Below are 19453 nucleotides of genomic sequence, written 5' to 3' on the forward strand. Positions count from 1 at the left end.
GATTTGCCCCACAATGGCACAGGTTTGGGTACCTTTCAAATTGTACATCTTTACCCATCAGATTAGATTAGTGAGTTAGTGTCAATATTTGATTTTCAAAATTCTTCCATTTCTTTCACACCTCTCCCCTTCCAAAGTGAGCACTTAAATGGAAAAGTAAACTATATCAGATCCCACTTCTCTTTTTTTTCCCCCAGAGACCTCCTAAAACAAGAATGGATTCGGTAGTGCTTTTCCTCCTTGTTCATCATAAAAGAGGTCCAAAATTAAATAAAGGGAAATCTTAAGTAGTACATTAGGAATCTTTCACAGGTTGTGTTCACTTGAGATCTAATCATTTCTACTGATCTAACTGAAAGAACACTGAAAGTAGGGCTAAGACTGTATCTATAGTGGAATGACCCACTAGAATGATTAACAACAATCCCCTTGGAATGTGATCTACAGGATACAAAGTACATTCACATAATTTGTCACAAACAAGATAGCATTTTTAAAACCCTATTTACAAATACAAACATCTCTATTATTATGATTTCTGAGCTACTGTGGTGTGGTGGCCATAATGCATCATTCCATTGTAAATCTAGCCCTCCCCTGATTCTTGGTGTTAATTCAACTAGTTCAGTAAAGGGGACGATCTCAATACATCGTTAATCCTGAGTTAAGAGTTGGAGTTGATTATCTTTGCTCATATACAGAATTAAAATTAAACCAGTGAAGCCAACATGCACATGAAAAGATGCTCATCATCATTAGTCAGTAGGGAAATGCAAATCAAAACCACAATGGGACATCCCTTCAAAAAAAATGGAAAATAATATGTGTTGACATGGACGTGGAGAAACTGGAATCCTGGTACTCTGCTGGTGGAAATGGAAAATGGCATGGCTGCCATTTCCATTTCAAAGTAGAAAACACTTTGGTGGTTCCTCAAAAAGTTAAACATAGAATTACGACATGACTCAGCAATCCCACTTCTGGCTATTTACCCAAAAGAACTGAAAATGGAACTCAAATGGAGACCTGCAGGAAAATGTTTACAGCAGCATTATTCACAATTGGCCAAAAGGTACAAACAACCCAAGTGTATATCAACAGAAGAATAAACAAAATATGGTATATATACACAATGGAATATTATTCAGCCATAAAAAGGAATGAAGTTTTGATACAACACAGACGAAACCTTGAAAACACTGTGCTAAGTGAAACAAGTCAGACACTAAAGGACAAATACTGTATATTTCAGTTATATGAAACATCTATAACGGGCAAATTCATATAGGGATAAAGTAGATTAGAGGTTACCAGGGGCTGAAATGAGAGAGGAATGGAGAGCTACTGCTTAATGGATACAGATTTTCAGTCTGGGGTAATGAAAAAGTTTTGGTAATGGATGGTGGTGATGGCTGCACAACACTGTGACTGTAATTAATGCCACTGAACTGTACACTTAAAAAGGGTAAAATGGCAATTTTTATGTTATATATAATATACCACAATAAAAACTTATTTTTTAAAAACTATCTTACAGCCTCAGTTCACAAGCTTATTTTTAGACATAGCTGCTAAAAAGGCTTTTGAAGTCTTAAGTTGAATGTATGTAAGGATGAATACAAATCACGGTAAATATTAGGTCCCACTATAATCTGTCAGAGAGTCAGACTCAGCCTGGAGAATCACATTTTTAAGGTAATATAGTGACAATCTGCTTTCTAGAGGGGAGTTAGCATGGTGATAGGTGTAATCCAGGTGCCATTTCAAGTAAGGCAAGTTGAAGGAACTGAAGAATATTTATCATGGAGATAAAATTGCAGGCCTCAATCTAATTAACTTAATTCATGTAAAACACTTGGAGAAATAAGTTCTGTGCCTGGCACACAGAAGACACTCTATTTAATTATTAGTACCATCATCTGAAGAATTATATGTAAAAGAAGTAAACTTTATTGTTAGCCCCTTAGGAGTCCTAGCTATATCCACAAATGAACATTAGGTTGCTGAATCAGTCACATAAATTATTAGAAATTCTATTGTTTTATGGCAAAACTCACTTGTAATTTATTAGGAGGTAAAAATCACCAAGTATTTCAGCACCCTTTACTCTCTTTACTGCAAAGAGATTTTTTGAAAATCATTTAATCAATTCTCTTGCTTTAAAGAAGATGGGACAAAGACATTTATTGATCATTGAGTACCCATATGTTCACCCTCATTTCTCAGCTCCTTGTTATTAGGGGTATGTGACTAATTCTATTCAATGGGCTGTGATGAGAAGTGATTTCTGTCAGTTTAGGCATTTTAAAAGCTGGTATACAACTCTCTAGCTCACCTTCTCCTGCTAAAGCAACCTGGAAGCCCCAAAGAGTGAGAATCACAAAAATCACAGCAGCCTGGATGTCTGAGTCATTGCAGGTAGATGGGCTGCTCTGAAGAACAGCCATGCACACTGACATTTATGTGAGTGAGAAACCAACTGAGATTTCAGTGTTAATTTGTTACTGCAGCATTGCCTATTCTATCCTGACTAAAACAGGTGAGCCAAAAGAAACCTTGTATTGGTCTGTGATCAACCAGCTTAGGTAAATTTACAAGGATTAAGCGAATAAGCAGGGAAATTTTCCAAACCTTTCCCAGGCAGGTAGCTATGCAACTTTATTATTTCATTTCCTATGCATTCACAGATTATTGCCACACCTACTCCTATTCAAGATAAGTATTTAACAGCTGCCAGAGACATTCACTCAACAGCGAACAAACACAAAAGCCATAGCTATATCTGTTCTCCCGCATAGCTTCTTTCCTGCTTTATGACCCTCAGGCTTCAATTTCAGGGGACATGTGTCCCTGGAGTTATCCAGGTATAGACACAATGGCATAGCACCCTAGGCAAAGCTGGCTCAGTTCTCCTGTGTTAGCAATCAATGAGGCTGCTGTTAATTGGACAGAGTGATTTCAGTGGGGCCTGGAACACAGAGAGATGCTATCTGACTGGCAGCAAAAATATCCAGTAAGATAAGAACTCAAGCCTGTGTCTTTTGATACATTCCTCATTTAAAACCACTGGAAACTCTGGAGCCCTGATGGCAGGTGAGTATTAGTTTCCACAACCCTGGGCTCAAATCTCAGTTCTATTACTAACAAGCTATTTGAGGCAGGCCAAATGGTGTAGTAGCTCTGAGCCGCAGTTCCCTCCCGATTACAGGAACTGATGTAGGTGGAAGTACTCAATACATGATGGACCCTTACTGCCTCACTGCTGTGGAATTCTTCTTAAAGTTAATTTGAATTTCTACTAATGTTATTGTTTTATTATAAGCAAAATAACATTCTCAATTACATTTAAAGCTGTGAACAATGTACCTTTGGCTTTGCCCTTAGATGAGATGCTAATGACACTCACAAAAAATAAATTCTACTGCCTAATCTGATCATCTTCCAACATGATCAAACCCTTGCTCAGGAAATAAATCTCGAGTTAAATTTCTGCTCATCTTCCAGAGACAAGTGAATTTTTTAAATTCCTAAGCATTTCCTATCAACCATACTTTTTCATATTTACAATGTCACACCTAACCATGAAAAAAAAAAAAATCAGACAAATTCCAATAAAGACATCCTACAATGACACTTGACCAGTAGTCCTCAAAATTCTCAAGGTCATCAAAAACAAGGAAAGTCTGAAAAACTGTCACTTCCCAGAGAGATATGACAACTAAATGTAATGCTGTCCCCTAGATGGGATCCTGATCAGAGAAAGGATTTAAGGTAAAAACTAAGGAAACATATGGACTTTAGTTAATAATAACTTTGGACTTTAGTTAATAATCATGTATTAACGTTGGTTCATTATTGTAAAAAATGTACTACACCAATGTAAGAAAGATGTTAATAATAAAGGAAACTGTGTGAGGGTAGAGGTATATGAGAATACTGTACTATCTGCTCATTTCTCTGTAAATTAAAATGTTCTAAAAAACCAATTCTATCAATAAAAAATTTTAAAGAAATCAATGACACCACAGTGAGCTACCACTTCACACCAACTAGGGTGGCTATAATCACAAAGATAATAAGTGATGGCAAGATGTGGAAAAATTGGAACCTTCATAAACATGGGTGAGAATGAAAAATGGCACAGCGACTTTGGAAAAGTTTGGCAGTTCTTCAAAATGTGAAACATAGAGTTACCATATGTCCTAGCAAATTCACTTCTAGGTATATACACAAGAGAAATGAAACATATGTCCACGCAAAAGCAGCATTATTCATAGTAGCAAAAAAAATTGAAAACCACCTAAATGGCCAACTGATAAATGGGTAAATTTAATGTATATTATAAAATGGAATATTATTGGGCCATAAAAAGAAATGAAGTACTGATAAGTGCTCAATATGAAGGCCACAAATTGTACGATTCTATTTATGTGAAATTCCTAGAACAGGCAAATCTATAGAAACTGAAAATAGATTAATGGTTGCTTAATGCTGAAAGGGTTGGGAGGAAATGGGGAGAAAAATGACTGCTAATGGGTGCAAGATGATAAAGTGTTCTAAAATTGATTGTATACTTTAAATGGGTGACTTGAATGGTATGTGACATCTCAATAAAGTTTTTTTTTTTTTTTTAATTTAAATCAATGTCAGTACAACTGAATTGCACCAAGAACACTGAAGTACCACCATTTAATCCTAATCAAGGCCAAGAATTTGAGAATGACTGGTTGGTATGAAACCTTTAATTTCCCTGAGAAGTCTTGCTGCTTGGATTTGTAGTGGTCTTTTGTATAATTCCTGTGATGGTTAAGTTCATGTGTCAGCTTGGCCAGGTTATGGTGTACAGTTGTCTGGTCAAGAAAGCACTGGCCTGCTTGTTACCGTGAGAACATTTCAAGGACTTAAATCATCAGTAAGTTGACTGCATCTATGGCTGATTACATCCACAATCAACTGAGGAGATGGCCTTCAACAATGAGAGAAGTCTCTTTGAAGGCTTTAAAGGGAGGAGTGATGATTTCAGCAGTCAAAGGGGAGAATTTCCATCTCTACCTCAGCCAGCCAACTTCTCCTGGGGAATTCATCAAAAACCTTTGGAGTTCCCAGCCTGCAGTCTGCTCTATGGAATTTGGACTTGCCCATTCCCACAGTCACATGAGACAAGTTTTATAAAAATCTCATAATATTTACAGGTATCTCCTGTCAGTTCTGTTTCCCTAGAGAACTGTGACTAATGCAGTGCCTAAGAACCCATATATTCAGAAAGTTGCAAAGACACTTGATTTCCTTTTTAGGTTAAGTGAGCAACCTGTATAACATAAGGTCACCCTAAGACAGAAGAGCATTCCTACTGATATTTAATAATAAATTAACTTGCAAAAATGGGAATCCTTTTGGTATACTATCTTGGAATGCAGACATTTCCTCTGAATTAATAGACAGTTACAAGGTTTTCCGTTTTCCCATTTATTTCTTCCCTAATCCTATGAGTAATGTAATACTAATCTTGCAGAAATACTACAATTGAGGTTTATTCTCCAATAGCACAATACATATCTCATAGGTAGAAATAACTCAGTAAAATATTTAGAAAGTTTAATCTCTTTTTTATCCCACACATTTTATATTAACAGTAAATACAATAATTTTTAAAACCAAAATACTGTGTTTAAGATGAAAGAGATGAATTTTTTTCATCTGTCAATCATGGCTAATTTCATGAATCAAGAACCAAATTACTGTTAATATTAGAGAAACTATAAAATCTCAGGTATGAAAAGTAACTTTCAGTTCTTGTTCCATTTACCTGTAGGAAAACAGGTATTCAAACCTCTAGCGGATTAGTGTACACTTCTTTGAACATCGCCGAATCTCTTAAATAAGGCTAGAGTATCTCTCAAGATATACTGTCAGTAAAACACAGACCTAGAGGTCTAAAAATATGGTGCCATGGATCTTAGGTCTCTGCAAGCAAGTAGACGCTAGAAAGTATTAGGTATGTGTGCACTGGAATGAAGAGGTGTTGATTCATCTGTTCCTTTTTATTTTTTTCCATTTATTCAATAACAACTTTTTATCACGTGTCTACCATGTATCAGGCAATGGGGAAACAAAGTGAAAAGGACATGTCTCTGCCTTCAAGAAGCTCACACTCTACATGGCCACAGAGGTGGATGCAAGAACTAATAATAGAATAAACCTTAGCATTAGAAGAGTGTGACCTAAAATGTGTATGGTACCTTTCAGTTTACAGATTTTATCTTATTTAGTAATAATAATAAAAAAAAATAAAACAGAAAAACAACATTCAGATAGGCAGGATGACTTGCAAATTTTCCCACCCAGTGCACCTCTCAACTGTGTGGATCATGGGCAAGGAGAAAGAATCAGTCAGCTCTATCCCAGGCACCAACTAAGCTGCTTTATCTATCAGTCGGCAACCAAGCAGCAGCACCAGGGCAACAAGTTCCGACTCATGAATCCAACTTTTTTGCTTTTCCCCACATCACAGTTTTCAGCACAGAATATGTTTTAGGAGATACAAGTAGAAGATTCACAAAACCTCCAATAAGACACAGATATCTTTTCAATATGCGGACATCTCCAAAAAGATGAATGGAAGGGACCATGCTAACCTTAGTGCCCTCTAAATCCCAGAGACTAGCTCTTCCAGTAGGGAACCAGTAGACAATTCCCAATTTGTAGCTAAAGCAATTCTCAAGAGACACCACATTGCCGTTCACCCTTAACTTTCACATCTTACAGCACTTGATGTCAGCTTGAAAGCAACTACTTACTATAGTATACAAGTTTATATCCTTAGTCTTAACTTCAGAATGTCTTCCCAGAACAAGTCACTATAGTCACTAATCTAGCATTTTAATCACTGTAAGCACTAAAGTACAGTGCCATGCGTACCTTTATAATTTATCTCTCAGAAACTGAAATTGGTTGCCCTTTTATATTTTACATATTGTAGAAAGAATGAATGATGGATGGATTTTTGCAAGCCTATAAGATGTTTAATACACATATTAAAATCAGAGGCAGGGAAAGGCATCTTTAGGTGTCTTTTTGAGATAGCATGGTCAATACACTGTAAAAAATGGAGTTCCTCCTCTTCTGGTATGTTTGGGGGGATAGGAGGAGCTGACAGCCAGAACTGTGACTCAGCACTGCCTACAGAATAAGGTTGAAAGCCCACAACCTCATACTCAAGACATTCCACAATCTAGCCTTAACATGCCTTTCCAGTCTCCTGTACTTCTCTACATGAACCAGATTCCTTACCATTGGCTGAACCTCCACTTCCCTGGCTCAGCTGCCCCTTTGCCTAAAATGTCCCTCTCTATTACCCCCACTGTTGGCCCATCTCTACCTGGCAAGCATCTGCCCATTCTTTAATGCCTAGTTCAAAGCCTCCTCTTACATTAAGTTCTTTAGTAGACATATGCGCCCTCATTTCAGGTATTTTATGAAGACGCATAAATATCAGAAGAGAGCCTAAATCAGTATCCCCTCAATTCTATATTGTTAGAATGGAAAGCGAAGCTTCGTCCTCAGGCCTATCACATTTGATTTGTATCATTCTTATAGCACTTAGCACCAGTTGCCCGGTATTGTATCCATGAATATGTGCATTTTAAACCTCTTACAAGACTGCAAGTTTTCTGAGGGAAACGAGAGAATTTTCTGCAACTATGTAAATTCTAAACTTAGATCAGAGCTTGCAAGCCATTCCAAAATTACTTGTTGAATGAAATTTAATATTATATCCAGATTAACAAAATCCTAATATACACTCCTTGAGTATACTAGACAGCTACACTCTGCTGTTCAGCTTTCCATGGGTTGAATGGCAGAACTGTCTGAACAGCAATTATTTTTACATATGGAATACAAGAAAAGAGCTGGTTTCCTGGGAATATGGGGGGGGGGGCATAAGGAACTTCTAGAGGGCAGCAGGGATGAATGGAGCTAATAAAAAACAAAAACTGAGATGAAGATAGTAAAGTTTCAAAAGGGAAAAAAAAAAAATGCTGGTTCATACATCTCCCACACCCTATGATCTAGCCCAGTAGTTCTCAAAGTGATTCCCAGAACACAGTATCACCTGGAAATTTCTTAAAATGTCAGTTCTCTGGCCCCACTCTAGACCTACTGAATTTGAAACTCTGGAGTTGGGGCCCAACAATCCTTTTTTTTTTTTTTAAACAAGCCCTTCAAGTGATTCTTACCATGCTCTACTTTTAGAGCGTTATCAAAGTACTTGTAGTTTCCTAACAGGCCACCTCTTTACTGTCTCCATGTTTTTGTTCATGTTGTCCTTTCTCCCTGAATGCTTTTTCCTCCGTCTATTCTCTGTAAAGTCAAGTCCAACTTTCCTTTCAAGGCTCAGTTCAAAATTCACTCTCACCTTGAAGCCTTCCTCAACCCAATGAACAGAATTAACTGCTATTTGCCCTTCCCCACCCCCCAAAGCTTCACTCCACCTTCCCCCTGGTGCTCCCTCACACAGCATCACAGGAGGCTGTCCCTGTATCTGCCTCCTCCATCTGACTGAGCCCTGCCACCAGCTCAGCTCCTTTATTCAGGCACATTCCTTTGATTTCGCAGAGGAAAGAAAATTAGCATTCTTCTGCAGTCTCTGATGCTGAAAAGGCCAAGCATGTAATCCCTCTCTCCACTGTGGAGATTACGATAACTGTCAAAAATGAGGTGAAGTTTAGGGGGCAGTGACTGAAAGTACTTCTAGCAGCAGAAAAATCATTTAGCGTTCCATATTCAAGGCAGCAAGAGGGAGTCAACGCTTAATGGGTGAGTAGTTTCTGTTTGAGGTGATGAAAAATGGATGTCAGCGATGGTAGTACAATATTGTGACTATAATTAATACCTCTGAATCGTACACTTGAAGGTGGTTAAATGGGAAATTCTGTGCTTTATATCAGTTATAGATATAAATTAAATATAATTTAAATATAAATTAAATTTAGAAATTTAAATTTCATTGAGAAATTGTTCCCTCTGGTCAGTAAAAGAGGAAAATATGGATTGATTGGAAGAACATTAGATTTGGAGCTAGAATGAAGCTCCATGAGGGCAGAGATCTTACATCAGACTTGTACATTGCTGTGGTCCCAATGCTAAGCCCTGGCATTTTGTCAAATGTTGAAATTGTAAGAGAGAGATGTAAGTGCCATCTCTGCTATTTATAAGCCAGGTAACCTCGAGCAGGTATACCATTCTCCAAGTCTTGGCCACTTATCAGCAAACAAATTTCTGACTTATCAGACAGAAAACTATTATAATTAATCAGTAAATGCCTTATCTCCTTATTTGACAGTTTACTAATTGCTTTCACAGTCACTGTCTTGTTTAGTCATCAAACCCACAGGTCTCTCTTTTCATGGGTTCAGAAACAGAATCACAGACTTTGGACTTCTCTTCCATACTTGTGGTCAATGGCCAGCTGTTTCTGGTATCTAAACTTTAATTGCCCTAAAGAGCTCATTTTGATTGGCCACTAAGCATGCAGAGACTCTCAGTTGTCCTTTTTCCACTGGTGGTGATCCTGGGTTTAACTTGGGATTTTGAGGACAAGAAAAGGGATCAAGCAAATTGCTATTATTGTTAATTTTCCAAAATCAATTCACTTGCATGACAACTTTTGCTAAAAAGTTTTTGTTAGCTGTGCTTCATGGCTGGCACCTCACTGACCTGATAACACAAACTGCAAGAACTGAGCCGCTCGTGGAAACAACTCCCTGGACCAAAAGGGTGTCCCCATGAACCTAAACCTAAGAAAAGAGGAAGAAAGAGTGAGCATCACTAGGACAGAATTCTGAGAGAGGACTCAAGTGCAGGAGTCTGAGAAGTTTTTGTTTGTTCCTAAAGGTAATAAATACTAACTTGATATCAAACTAAAGGCTCAATTATGCACTAGGCTTGATACTGTTTTTCCACCAAATTATTGATGAGTACCATTAAAACCCTAAGCAAAGACTCATTTTACCAAACCTCAAAATTCTAGTTTTCATTGATTTTTATCTATAAACAGCACACACTGAGTAGATATTTATTATCAAGAATAAAGAAACCAATATAGCCATAAAAGATGGCATCAAAGATGACAGTGTGAAACAAGACAAAAAAGCTACTTGTGTCATTGATCATTCACTGTAATGAATAAATTCTGAACCTACTTTTCTTTTGTTTCAACAATTTAATCTAGATTCTGAACTCCAGACAGAGAAACAACATGTGAATGCAGCAGGCACTTTCTATCTAAGACATTCAAATTACTTGATAAACATCAATTTTAGACTAAAGATTGACAAGCATCCACTTTGAGTTTTACAAGTGTGATCTGTGGGGATAGATTTACTCTGGGGGCCCCACATGGGCATTCATTGTAGGAGAAAAAGGTTCAAACAAGAGCACAGTGGTCCAAGGCATAATTAATACGACTGATCCTTCTATATACATTTGCCAATGTTTTAAACTCAAATTCAATCCAAATTCTATTTCGGCAGCACTGCTAAAATCTCTCATTTCTTGGTTCTCCACACTTTTGGTCCAGGGAGTTGTCTCCATGAGCAGCTTGGATCTTTTAGAGAAAGCAAATCTGTGTGCAGTGAGTTATCCAAATATTCTTGTAGTTTTATACCTCTGAATTATTCAAAAGTAAATCACAAAAATTTAGTTTATTATAAAGTCTAAAGTCTCCTCACAACTGGACTTTATGAACACAGCTATCTTTAGTCTCCTAAAAAATAAAACATTTTTTGACAAAGCAAGTGTTTCAAATAAGAGAAACACTCTTCTAATAATCATTGTTCTAACTCTCCCCTTTCTGTGTCCCCAGTGTACTAAAAAGCGATTTACTTTTATAGAAGCCATGCTACATGTTTCTCACCAAAAAACGACAAACAGGCTCTTTCAGTGAAAGTAGTAGTGAAAAGAAATAAGATGATCAAAGTTGACACACCCTCACATCTCGTGTGATCTTATACAGCAGCAAACCTTCCAGCAATCAAAACTGTACAACCAATAAACCTGCATGTAATACAAAGGGCTCTTTCTCTTTCTCCCTGATTTCCAGCATCATCCAGAGTAAAATTCGTATCTTTGTTCAGAGAAAGAGCTGGGTGATGTGATGACTTCTTGGATGCTGAGACAAGTAATGGGTGGAGACCAGAAGCAGGCAGCCCTTCCTTTCATATCCAGAGTACAGACCCTGGGAATGCGTAGAAACAGCAGAAGGGGAGGTGAAGGAGAACCAGGAAACAAATGGAAAGAACGCTCTCAGCTGGATTCCATTTTCAGACTTTCAGAAGAGAGTAAACTCCCTGTATAATTAGCCTGTAGGGGAAGGTGGGGATGAAGTGCATTTTCTCACAGCCAACAGTAGATCAGACAGCTGGTCAAACCTGGGGCCTTTCATGAGGTATCTACCACCTCCAACCAGACCAGACTGACTTCAGAACTCCTTGTCTTGAGGATCTGGGAAGAATGTACTCAGATCTGGATTCTCCTTGGGGGTGTTCATCACCGTTCAAAAGCCTGGGATCTGGGTAGGTCAGGACCACAGATATTCCAGGAGCTTCCAGCAGTAGATCCTGATGCCTCAGAGAAGGAATCTTTACAAACCTGGTCACCCCAGAGTCCTTAGGCTCACACAGAAGGTGAATTTCCCACTCCCAACTCCAACCCATCCCACCTACTCCACCTCCACCTGCAAGTGATGGTCAGGGCAGAACAGAAATGGCTTAAAGCACCCATAGAAATAGCTGGTCTCTATCACCAGGAATGCTTCAAGGGTAAAGGAGATAACATCTAAGTGGAATTAATAAAACAGAAAGATTACTTTTGGATTGCTTCTCAGATTAAAGTGTTACACACAGAATTTTGGGTTTCACCAGCTAAAACTTGCAGCCATTCTAAGCATCTGTGAGTGTTACCATAAATAAAGCTTTGCATTTTGTTAAGATATTTGAGCTTTCAGTGCCTGAGATCAGGCAAACCTGGGCTTAAATCTCAGCTCAGACACTTGTCACCTGTGTGACCTTAGAAACGTGATTTTTATCTTTCTAACCTTCAGTTTTCTCAACCATAAAATGAAAATAATAATTATACCAATCTCAAGGATTAATGACATATCACATACAAACTATTTAGCATAGTGTCTGTTCCATGGAAAAGATTCTATAATACAAGTTATTTTTATTATTATTTCAAGAAAGTTACATAATACAGTAATCTTACATAAGGCCATGGCAGATAATTCTAGGAATTTAATATTAGGGCATTTTACAAGTGAATAAGACATTAACTTCCATATACTGCCTGATTTTCCATGTAGCTTTCCAGCCAATTTTGACTAATGTCATGACAAAAAAAAAAAGGTAATTCCTCTATACTAGGCCAATCCCTCCCTTTTCCTCCTCCTAACCATCTCTCAAACTCTCTTTCCCTTCAACTGCCCATTCTCCAGTGTACTTAATATTTTTATAGTTACAGGCATCACTGCTCATCATATCCAAAGATGGCACAGTGTGCTAGTATATGTCAGTGAAAAGAATACTGTGTGCAGCTTCATGGAAAGGCTGTATTTTGATTTGCAAAACAGCTATTTGCAACATCTGTTCCAAGTAAACAAATATTCCAAACCACCTCCTTGAACTGGGATTTGGGGTTCAGAAGCAATGCCTTTTGAAAGTCTTATTTTTCCAGGTAAAGATTCTGATCACAATTCTCTCTCTTTCAATCAATTCATGGGTTATAAACACCACTCTCCAGAGCCACCCTTTCCAAGGCCATCAATCACTTGGATCCTAGTAATGGAGTAGTCTCTCCGAAGTACACTCTGTCTAAGGAATTTGGGCCACAACTGTATCTTTTGACCCTGACCAACCTACTATGACCTTTCCCGAGTCCTCCTCAACTTCCCAGTGTGCAGATTCTCAGAACCCCAGCCTCACTCACCCTTGCTCTGTGTAGCCAAACCCAAATTAGCCAGTCATCCCTAATGTCCTATTTCTTCCAATGACACAGACTTCCTCCCATCGCCACCAAGTTTCCCCCTTAAGATTGGTCCCTGAGGACTTTCCAACCACAGGACATCTGAAACTGGAGTGCCCTGCTGCCAATTCAAATTAATCCTGGGGTCTACGACCCCAAGAAACAAAGGGTAATTAAACAAGCTTGGAGCTATAGGTGGGGAAACCTGAGCAGAGCTTTTGGCCAGGCCACTAACTAGCTTCATTAAGCACATCTTGGTTCACCTCCAGGGGATGTTCTGAATAATGTGCTACCTTATAGCTTTAAGATCCTAAATGCCCACCCACCCCACGCCAAATAAGCAATGGCGCTGATTATTTTATTTATTTATGCAATAAATATTGGGTGTCTAATACTGGAAAGCCATATGTTAAGCTTTGTAAGGCATTAAAGATCACTCCCCAACCCCAAATACCTTACCATCTAGAATTGGTTTAAAAAAAAAAAAAAGACAATCACATCAATAACTGTAAGATAATGTTACAACTGGAGGTACTTATAAGATAAAATGAACATTACAAGCCCATCAACAACACTCCATACCTGAAACTAAAATTATTTTCAACATGACTTTCCTCCTCCGCATTCACTCTTTCCACCAAGTGCTTTTTCCCTTACACAATTTTTTAAAGCCGTGCTCTCTACTCTCCACTTAGAGCGACATACTTAATCCAGGCCCTGTACAACTCTCCTCAGTTATAATTTTATCCATATCCAGCACTCCCTAACTGATCTGTGATCTCACATCAAAATATGGGAATCAGAGAATCCCCCTATCTGACTAATTTGATTTGACCACGTCCTTGCTAAAAGCTCTAATGTGGCCTCCCCCATATTACAGAACATCCATGTCAAATCCCTTCAGGAAACTCTCTGCACTTCACTTCTTCCCTTCCACAAATGGTGGCTGAGAACATATTTTGTGCTTAGTGATGTCTGTATCTAAGACATAGACTTTAACCTCCAAAAGCTTACACACTGGTCAGGAAATTAGGCTATGTGCTAAAATTCAACAACTTGAGATATAGACCCAAAGAGGCTAGTAACAGCACAGATGATATTAAATTCTCTAGTTCATAAGAGGGAGAGCTACTTTGGCTGCTGCAATCAAGGAAGGCTTCCAGGAAGAAGTCACACCTGCAGGTATATCTTGCACCATGGCAAGACTTCAACAGGGACTTTGGGACAAAAACGCCCAACTTGGCTAAGGCAAGGAAGGAGGGCAATTTTAAGAGCAGCAAAATTTTAAGTGACTTGAGTGAAAGGGCACTATTGGAAAGGAGTTTACAGGGAACTGGCAACTCAATAGCAGGAACAACAAATGTTCTGCTTAAGCCAAGGAGGTGGAAGAAAAAAGGCAAGTTTGATATCTTAACCAATCCGGGAGGAGAGTATCAGCAAGGGTAGTACAAAGGGGCCCCCAAATAAGAAAACCTGGGTCCCAGGCTCAGCTTTGTCATGGAGGGACACAGGCGGCCATGGGCAAGTCATTTAACCTTGCTGGTCTCAGTTTTCTCATTTGTAAGCTGAAGCAGCTGAGCTAGCTGACCTCGAAGTCAGCCCCAAACCAGACCAACTGTATATAATTTCTGCTATTAAAACATTCATCATTGGGGGATAATATTGAGGGGGTACAGTATTCCCTTTCCAAATAGGTTTCTCTTTCTGAACTTAAATTTTCTTCTTCCTAAACTTCCTACTATATACAGTTGTATATGCCATCCACATCACAAATTTAACACTTTAGTAAACTGAATTTCACTAGAGAATTCAATTTAAAGGGTAGCTAATTCCCAAGGATGGGATGGGGGTGGGGGATGGAGGTAAAAGCACTTGTTTCATCTTTGTGGCACCTAAATAATGTACAATGTGTGCCCCCTGGCCTGAAATTTTGTTTATGGCTCACAGACTACCAAAAAAAAAAAGTTGTGCAGCACAGTCTTAACTTCATACAAATGTAACCAATACCCAAGCCCCAGGGTAAAATATCTCTGTATAAGCCATTTAACGTGACAGAGTACATGAAAGGGGAAAAGTGGAGAACTGTTACTCCTCTGAAGGACTGCTTCCTTTTAATAGCACCAAATAAACCCCGAAATAAGGCTTACCTTTCTACATTACATTTTAGCAAGTCTCTACTTAAAAATGCTGCTGAAACGCAGATAGTTCCCTTCTTTGCACTGAAATTCGCTGGAAGTTGCCATTTTTTTACGCCGCATTCAGAGGACCCCTGCTCCAGGAAAGGCACCAAAACCAGAAACCACAGATACGATTTCACTCCAGCCCTATTGATCCTATGCACCAAAAAGCCAAGGCAAATAAATTGGTCACAGAACTCAAGAGAAACAGCCTTGATCAGAAAGTTTCACCAGCAGCCAGTTTAAAACAGTAAAAGGAAAACAGAAAACTTAACAAAATGTTTAACTTCATGCAAGGAAGCATAATGCAGTCCTCGGGCTTGCTTTTTAAGCAGTATGAATATACGGCATAACACCTGCCTACACTACATGCTGCACAGAGCCGGCAGAAGAGTGCCAGAAGGTCGGCGGGCGCCGCACTGCACAGCCCCAGAATCCGGAGACGCCGCGCGCGCGAGAAATCCGAAGTCTCCCCCGGAGCTGCTGTACGCCAGCGAAGAAGTAAAGCTTTGTTTTCCGTTTGTCTATCCAGACTTCCTCCGGACCCCACCGCCGCGCCCCTTACCTGCCCCAGCTGTCCGGTCGTGGAGACCACTGCTCGCGTTCTGGTTCTAAGAACCCGCAACTCCGCTCTGCGACTACCTTGCCGCGCCCGCCTAGCGCTGCGCTCCCATTCACTGCGCATGCCCGGCCGGCACCCGGGCCAACAAACTCTGAATCCACTTCCCGTGTTTTAGCTGGCGCTCGCATGGAGAGAACGAAAGGCCTACAACCTGGATGCAGGCAGAGGGTGGAAGAGTTGCAGGTGCAGGGAGAGGCCAGAAGGAAAGGTAGAAGCTGCCCACATTTACCCAGGGCGTCTTCCTCTCCAATCCTAGAGTTGGCCCTCATCCACATCCTTGGAATGAGTTTGGCACAGTAGTTCTCAAACTCGAGCTTGGATCAGAATCACTTTGAAAGGTTTTTTTTAAAACGCAGATCCCACCTTCAGAGTTTCAGATTCAGTGGATCTGGAGTGAGGCTCAACAGTTCGTATTTCTAACACGGTCTCTGGCGAGATGCTGATATTACCTGACCCAGGACCACAAGTTAAGAACCACTGGTCAGGATATTTTGTATTAAAAGAATAAAGTTTTCCTTTCCCCTGCTTCCCACCCCCTCCCCCACCTTTGGGATTTCACACAGTACTTCCTCTTCATTTAACAGCCACGACTGCTTAAAAATAAACAAATAAATAAAGCCTACATTCAAACAAAGGTGGGTTATTTCCTCTAGCATGTGAGTCATGTAAATGGAATGTGGCCTCAAGCATTCTCACATGGTTTGCTGTAGCATAATCTATAGCTATGGTACCCCCAGCTCAGCCCAGGGAACAGGACAGATCCCTATTTTGCTGCCCTTTTAGCTCAAAATCATACATGCCCCCTCAGTGCCTACCACACCACCAGGTACAGAATAGGCAACCAGGCAAGCTGAGATGGTAGCAGTAGGGCTGGAGAAGAAAGAAGTAAGTTGAAATTATTTTAGTAGCCCAAAGGAATTGGATGAGCAATTAAATATGGAAGCAGGTGGGCAGAGGAGGGAGAGGATAAGAATTACCCCTGCCTTCCACTTAGGGAAAGTAGTGGATTTAATATCCTTATCTGAGCCTAAATATACCTGAATTGACTATATAAGTTCTCACAAAGAAAGAAAAAATATTTCTTCAAAAGTTAAATAGACAACTACCATATGACCCAGCTGGTCCATTTCTAGCTATTTATCTAAGAGAAATTAAAACCTATGTCCACACACACTTGAATAGGAATGATCATAGCAGCTTTTTTCACAATAACTCCAAACTGGAAGGAACCCAAATGTTCAAATACAGGTGAATGGATAAACAAATTGTAGTGCATCTATACAGTGGAATATTATATAGTGATAAAAGGAAGGAATGACTCATTCAGGCCTCAACATAAATAAATCTCAAAATCATTATTCTGAGTGAAATATGCCAGAGACAAAACTACATACTGTATGATTCTGTTTAAATCAAAATGCAAACTAGCCTATAGTGACAAAAAGATCTGTGATTGGAGGTGATGGGAATTTTCTGTGTCTTGATTGTAGTTGTGGTTTCACATTCAACTGTCAAAATTAAAGTGTTCACTTCAAATGTATGAAATTTATTTTATTTAAATTATTCCTCAATAAAGCTGATAGAAAAAAGTGTTAATCAAATATCCTTATGATCTGTTAATTTAGTGGCACTATTGACCAAGATAAATTTATGAGGAAATATAGCCTCTAAATATGATTTGGAGGGAAGGCAAAAAAAAAAAAAAAAAAAAAAAAAAAAAAGCTATCCTTTAGCATAGGAAGCTAAAAATAATCAGTAGAAAATCTCTGTAATACTCTATCTGTAGATATAACCAACCCCAAGATATGATTTGCAAATGTATTACTGACAAAACTAAAGTATTTCCCAAAAATGTCCCCCATATCTAAGATAGGTTAGAGTATATCATTAGAAATGCACAATTGGTATGTAATAGTTACAAGGAAAATTATCTGCTCGACTGGTTATACCTCTACCAATGAGAAGTAAGATTTTCAAACTGTTTTTCCAGGAGTCCTGGGTTTCATGGAAATGATGACCAGTCAGGGCTCTAGGTCAAGGACTCCATTCTAGTCAGCACATTATTATTTACATACTGGTGTCTTGTGAGATTTTATTTGATAAAAGGAGTCCACTGATAATTAAAATTTTTAAAGTTTGGGAATAATTGAAGTAAGGATATCAGGTATGAAAAATTCAAGAAAAGGCACCATATTTGGTGGGTACAAGTTTTTCTGGTCATCAAAAGTATACACTACAGTTATAGTAACTATATGTTCCAGTTTTGCCAGAATAGTCCCAATTTTAAATATTTCGTATCATAAATTTGTGCCCAATCATGTGTTTCGATTGTTGACTGAAAAAAAAAAAAATCACCAACTATAAAGTGGAACCAGGATAATCAGCCTCTTGTATGGCTTGTATGAAACATTAATAACAATAGCTAAGAATTACTGAGCTCTTACTATATAGCAGTCACTGTTTTAAGCACTTTACAGTATTTTTTCATTGAATCTCCATGACAATCCTGTGAAGTTATCCTCATTTTATGAGTAAGGAAATTGAGGCACAAATGTGAATTCTTTTTCCCATGATAAAAAAAACTGAATAAAGACCATTTTCTCTTTGCTGATTCCGCACTTCCAGAGGATCCATCTGGATTATTAATACATTTTCCCAGGCTCATTGATACTGGAAAGGGCATCATAAAGAGCAGAACTCCAGTGGTTATGACCATCATCATCTTCATTGTCATTGCTAATATTTATTTGTTTTCTGTTGCTAGCTGCTGTGCCAATGACTTCACATTCTTTATCTCAGTAAATCCTCCAAAGGACAAAAGTGGAGATTTAGAACTGTTAAGTAACAGAGAGAATGAGTGGTGAAGCCAGAATTCCATCTCAAGTCCAAATCTAAACTTGTGCTATTTACCACAATACTAGTTACTGTAAAGTTATAATATATTCTACGCTCTAAAGGAAAAAAGGCCCTGCTGTGGATTATAAATGAGTCTCTGTGAATGTGGTTAGTGTTAGTCTGTTCCTGAGAGCCTAGTGGTTTTTAAAATGCTTATAACCATAACACCCAACTGCTATCCAGCCCTGATCCTAATCCCTAAATTAACTGCTACCTATGGCCACCTATTTTACTTCCTATTTTCCAGAAAAGGAGATGTATTTTGAATGACACTGGGTGTTGCCAGAAAGTATACGGAACAGATGGAGTTTATCTGGCTTTTTTCCCACAATAAAATGGAGGAAAAAATATAAGCAAAAAAGCTAACATTCAGTTCAACTTTGACCTATTATTTTTACTTTGTCTTTTTTAAAAAATACATGTGGAGGGGAAAAGAATAATTTTGGAAATAGGGAGACAGAATATAAAGCCAAAAAAATGTTCTCTTTCTCTTACTCACCTAGACACATACACTTTCACACATACTATTTAATAGAGATTGGAGCAAAATGCCAACGAAACACATATACCTACACCCTATCTACACTTGAAAACCAATGAAATTATAGAGGGGATACTTTAAAAATACATATATATTCTAGGAAAAGAATTGCCATCAACAAACCAGAAATATTGAGAATACAAAGAATGCAGAGGGTCATATCTCAGGAAAACAAAAGGGAGGGAAAGTTCAGCTCAA

General features: G+C 38.6%; 1 protein-coding gene across 1 annotated transcript in view; it reads right to left on the minus strand.

Annotated features, from left to right (window-relative positions):
• The window catches only part of PLS1 (plastin 1), a 148465-nt gene extending 132615 nt beyond the window's left edge, over positions 1–15850 (minus strand). The window contains exon 1 of the mRNA XM_037843320.1: positions 15763–15850. The gene's annotated coding sequence lies outside the window, so the exon portion shown is untranslated. The remainder of the gene's footprint in view (positions 1–15762) is intronic.
• Between the last annotated feature and the right edge of the window lie 3603 nt (positions 15851–19453).

Source organism: Choloepus didactylus, chromosome 1 (genome assembly GCF_015220235.1).
Source record: "Choloepus didactylus isolate mChoDid1 chromosome 1, mChoDid1.pri, whole genome shotgun sequence".
NCBI lineage: Eukaryota > Metazoa > Chordata > Mammalia > Pilosa > Megalonychidae > Choloepus > Choloepus didactylus.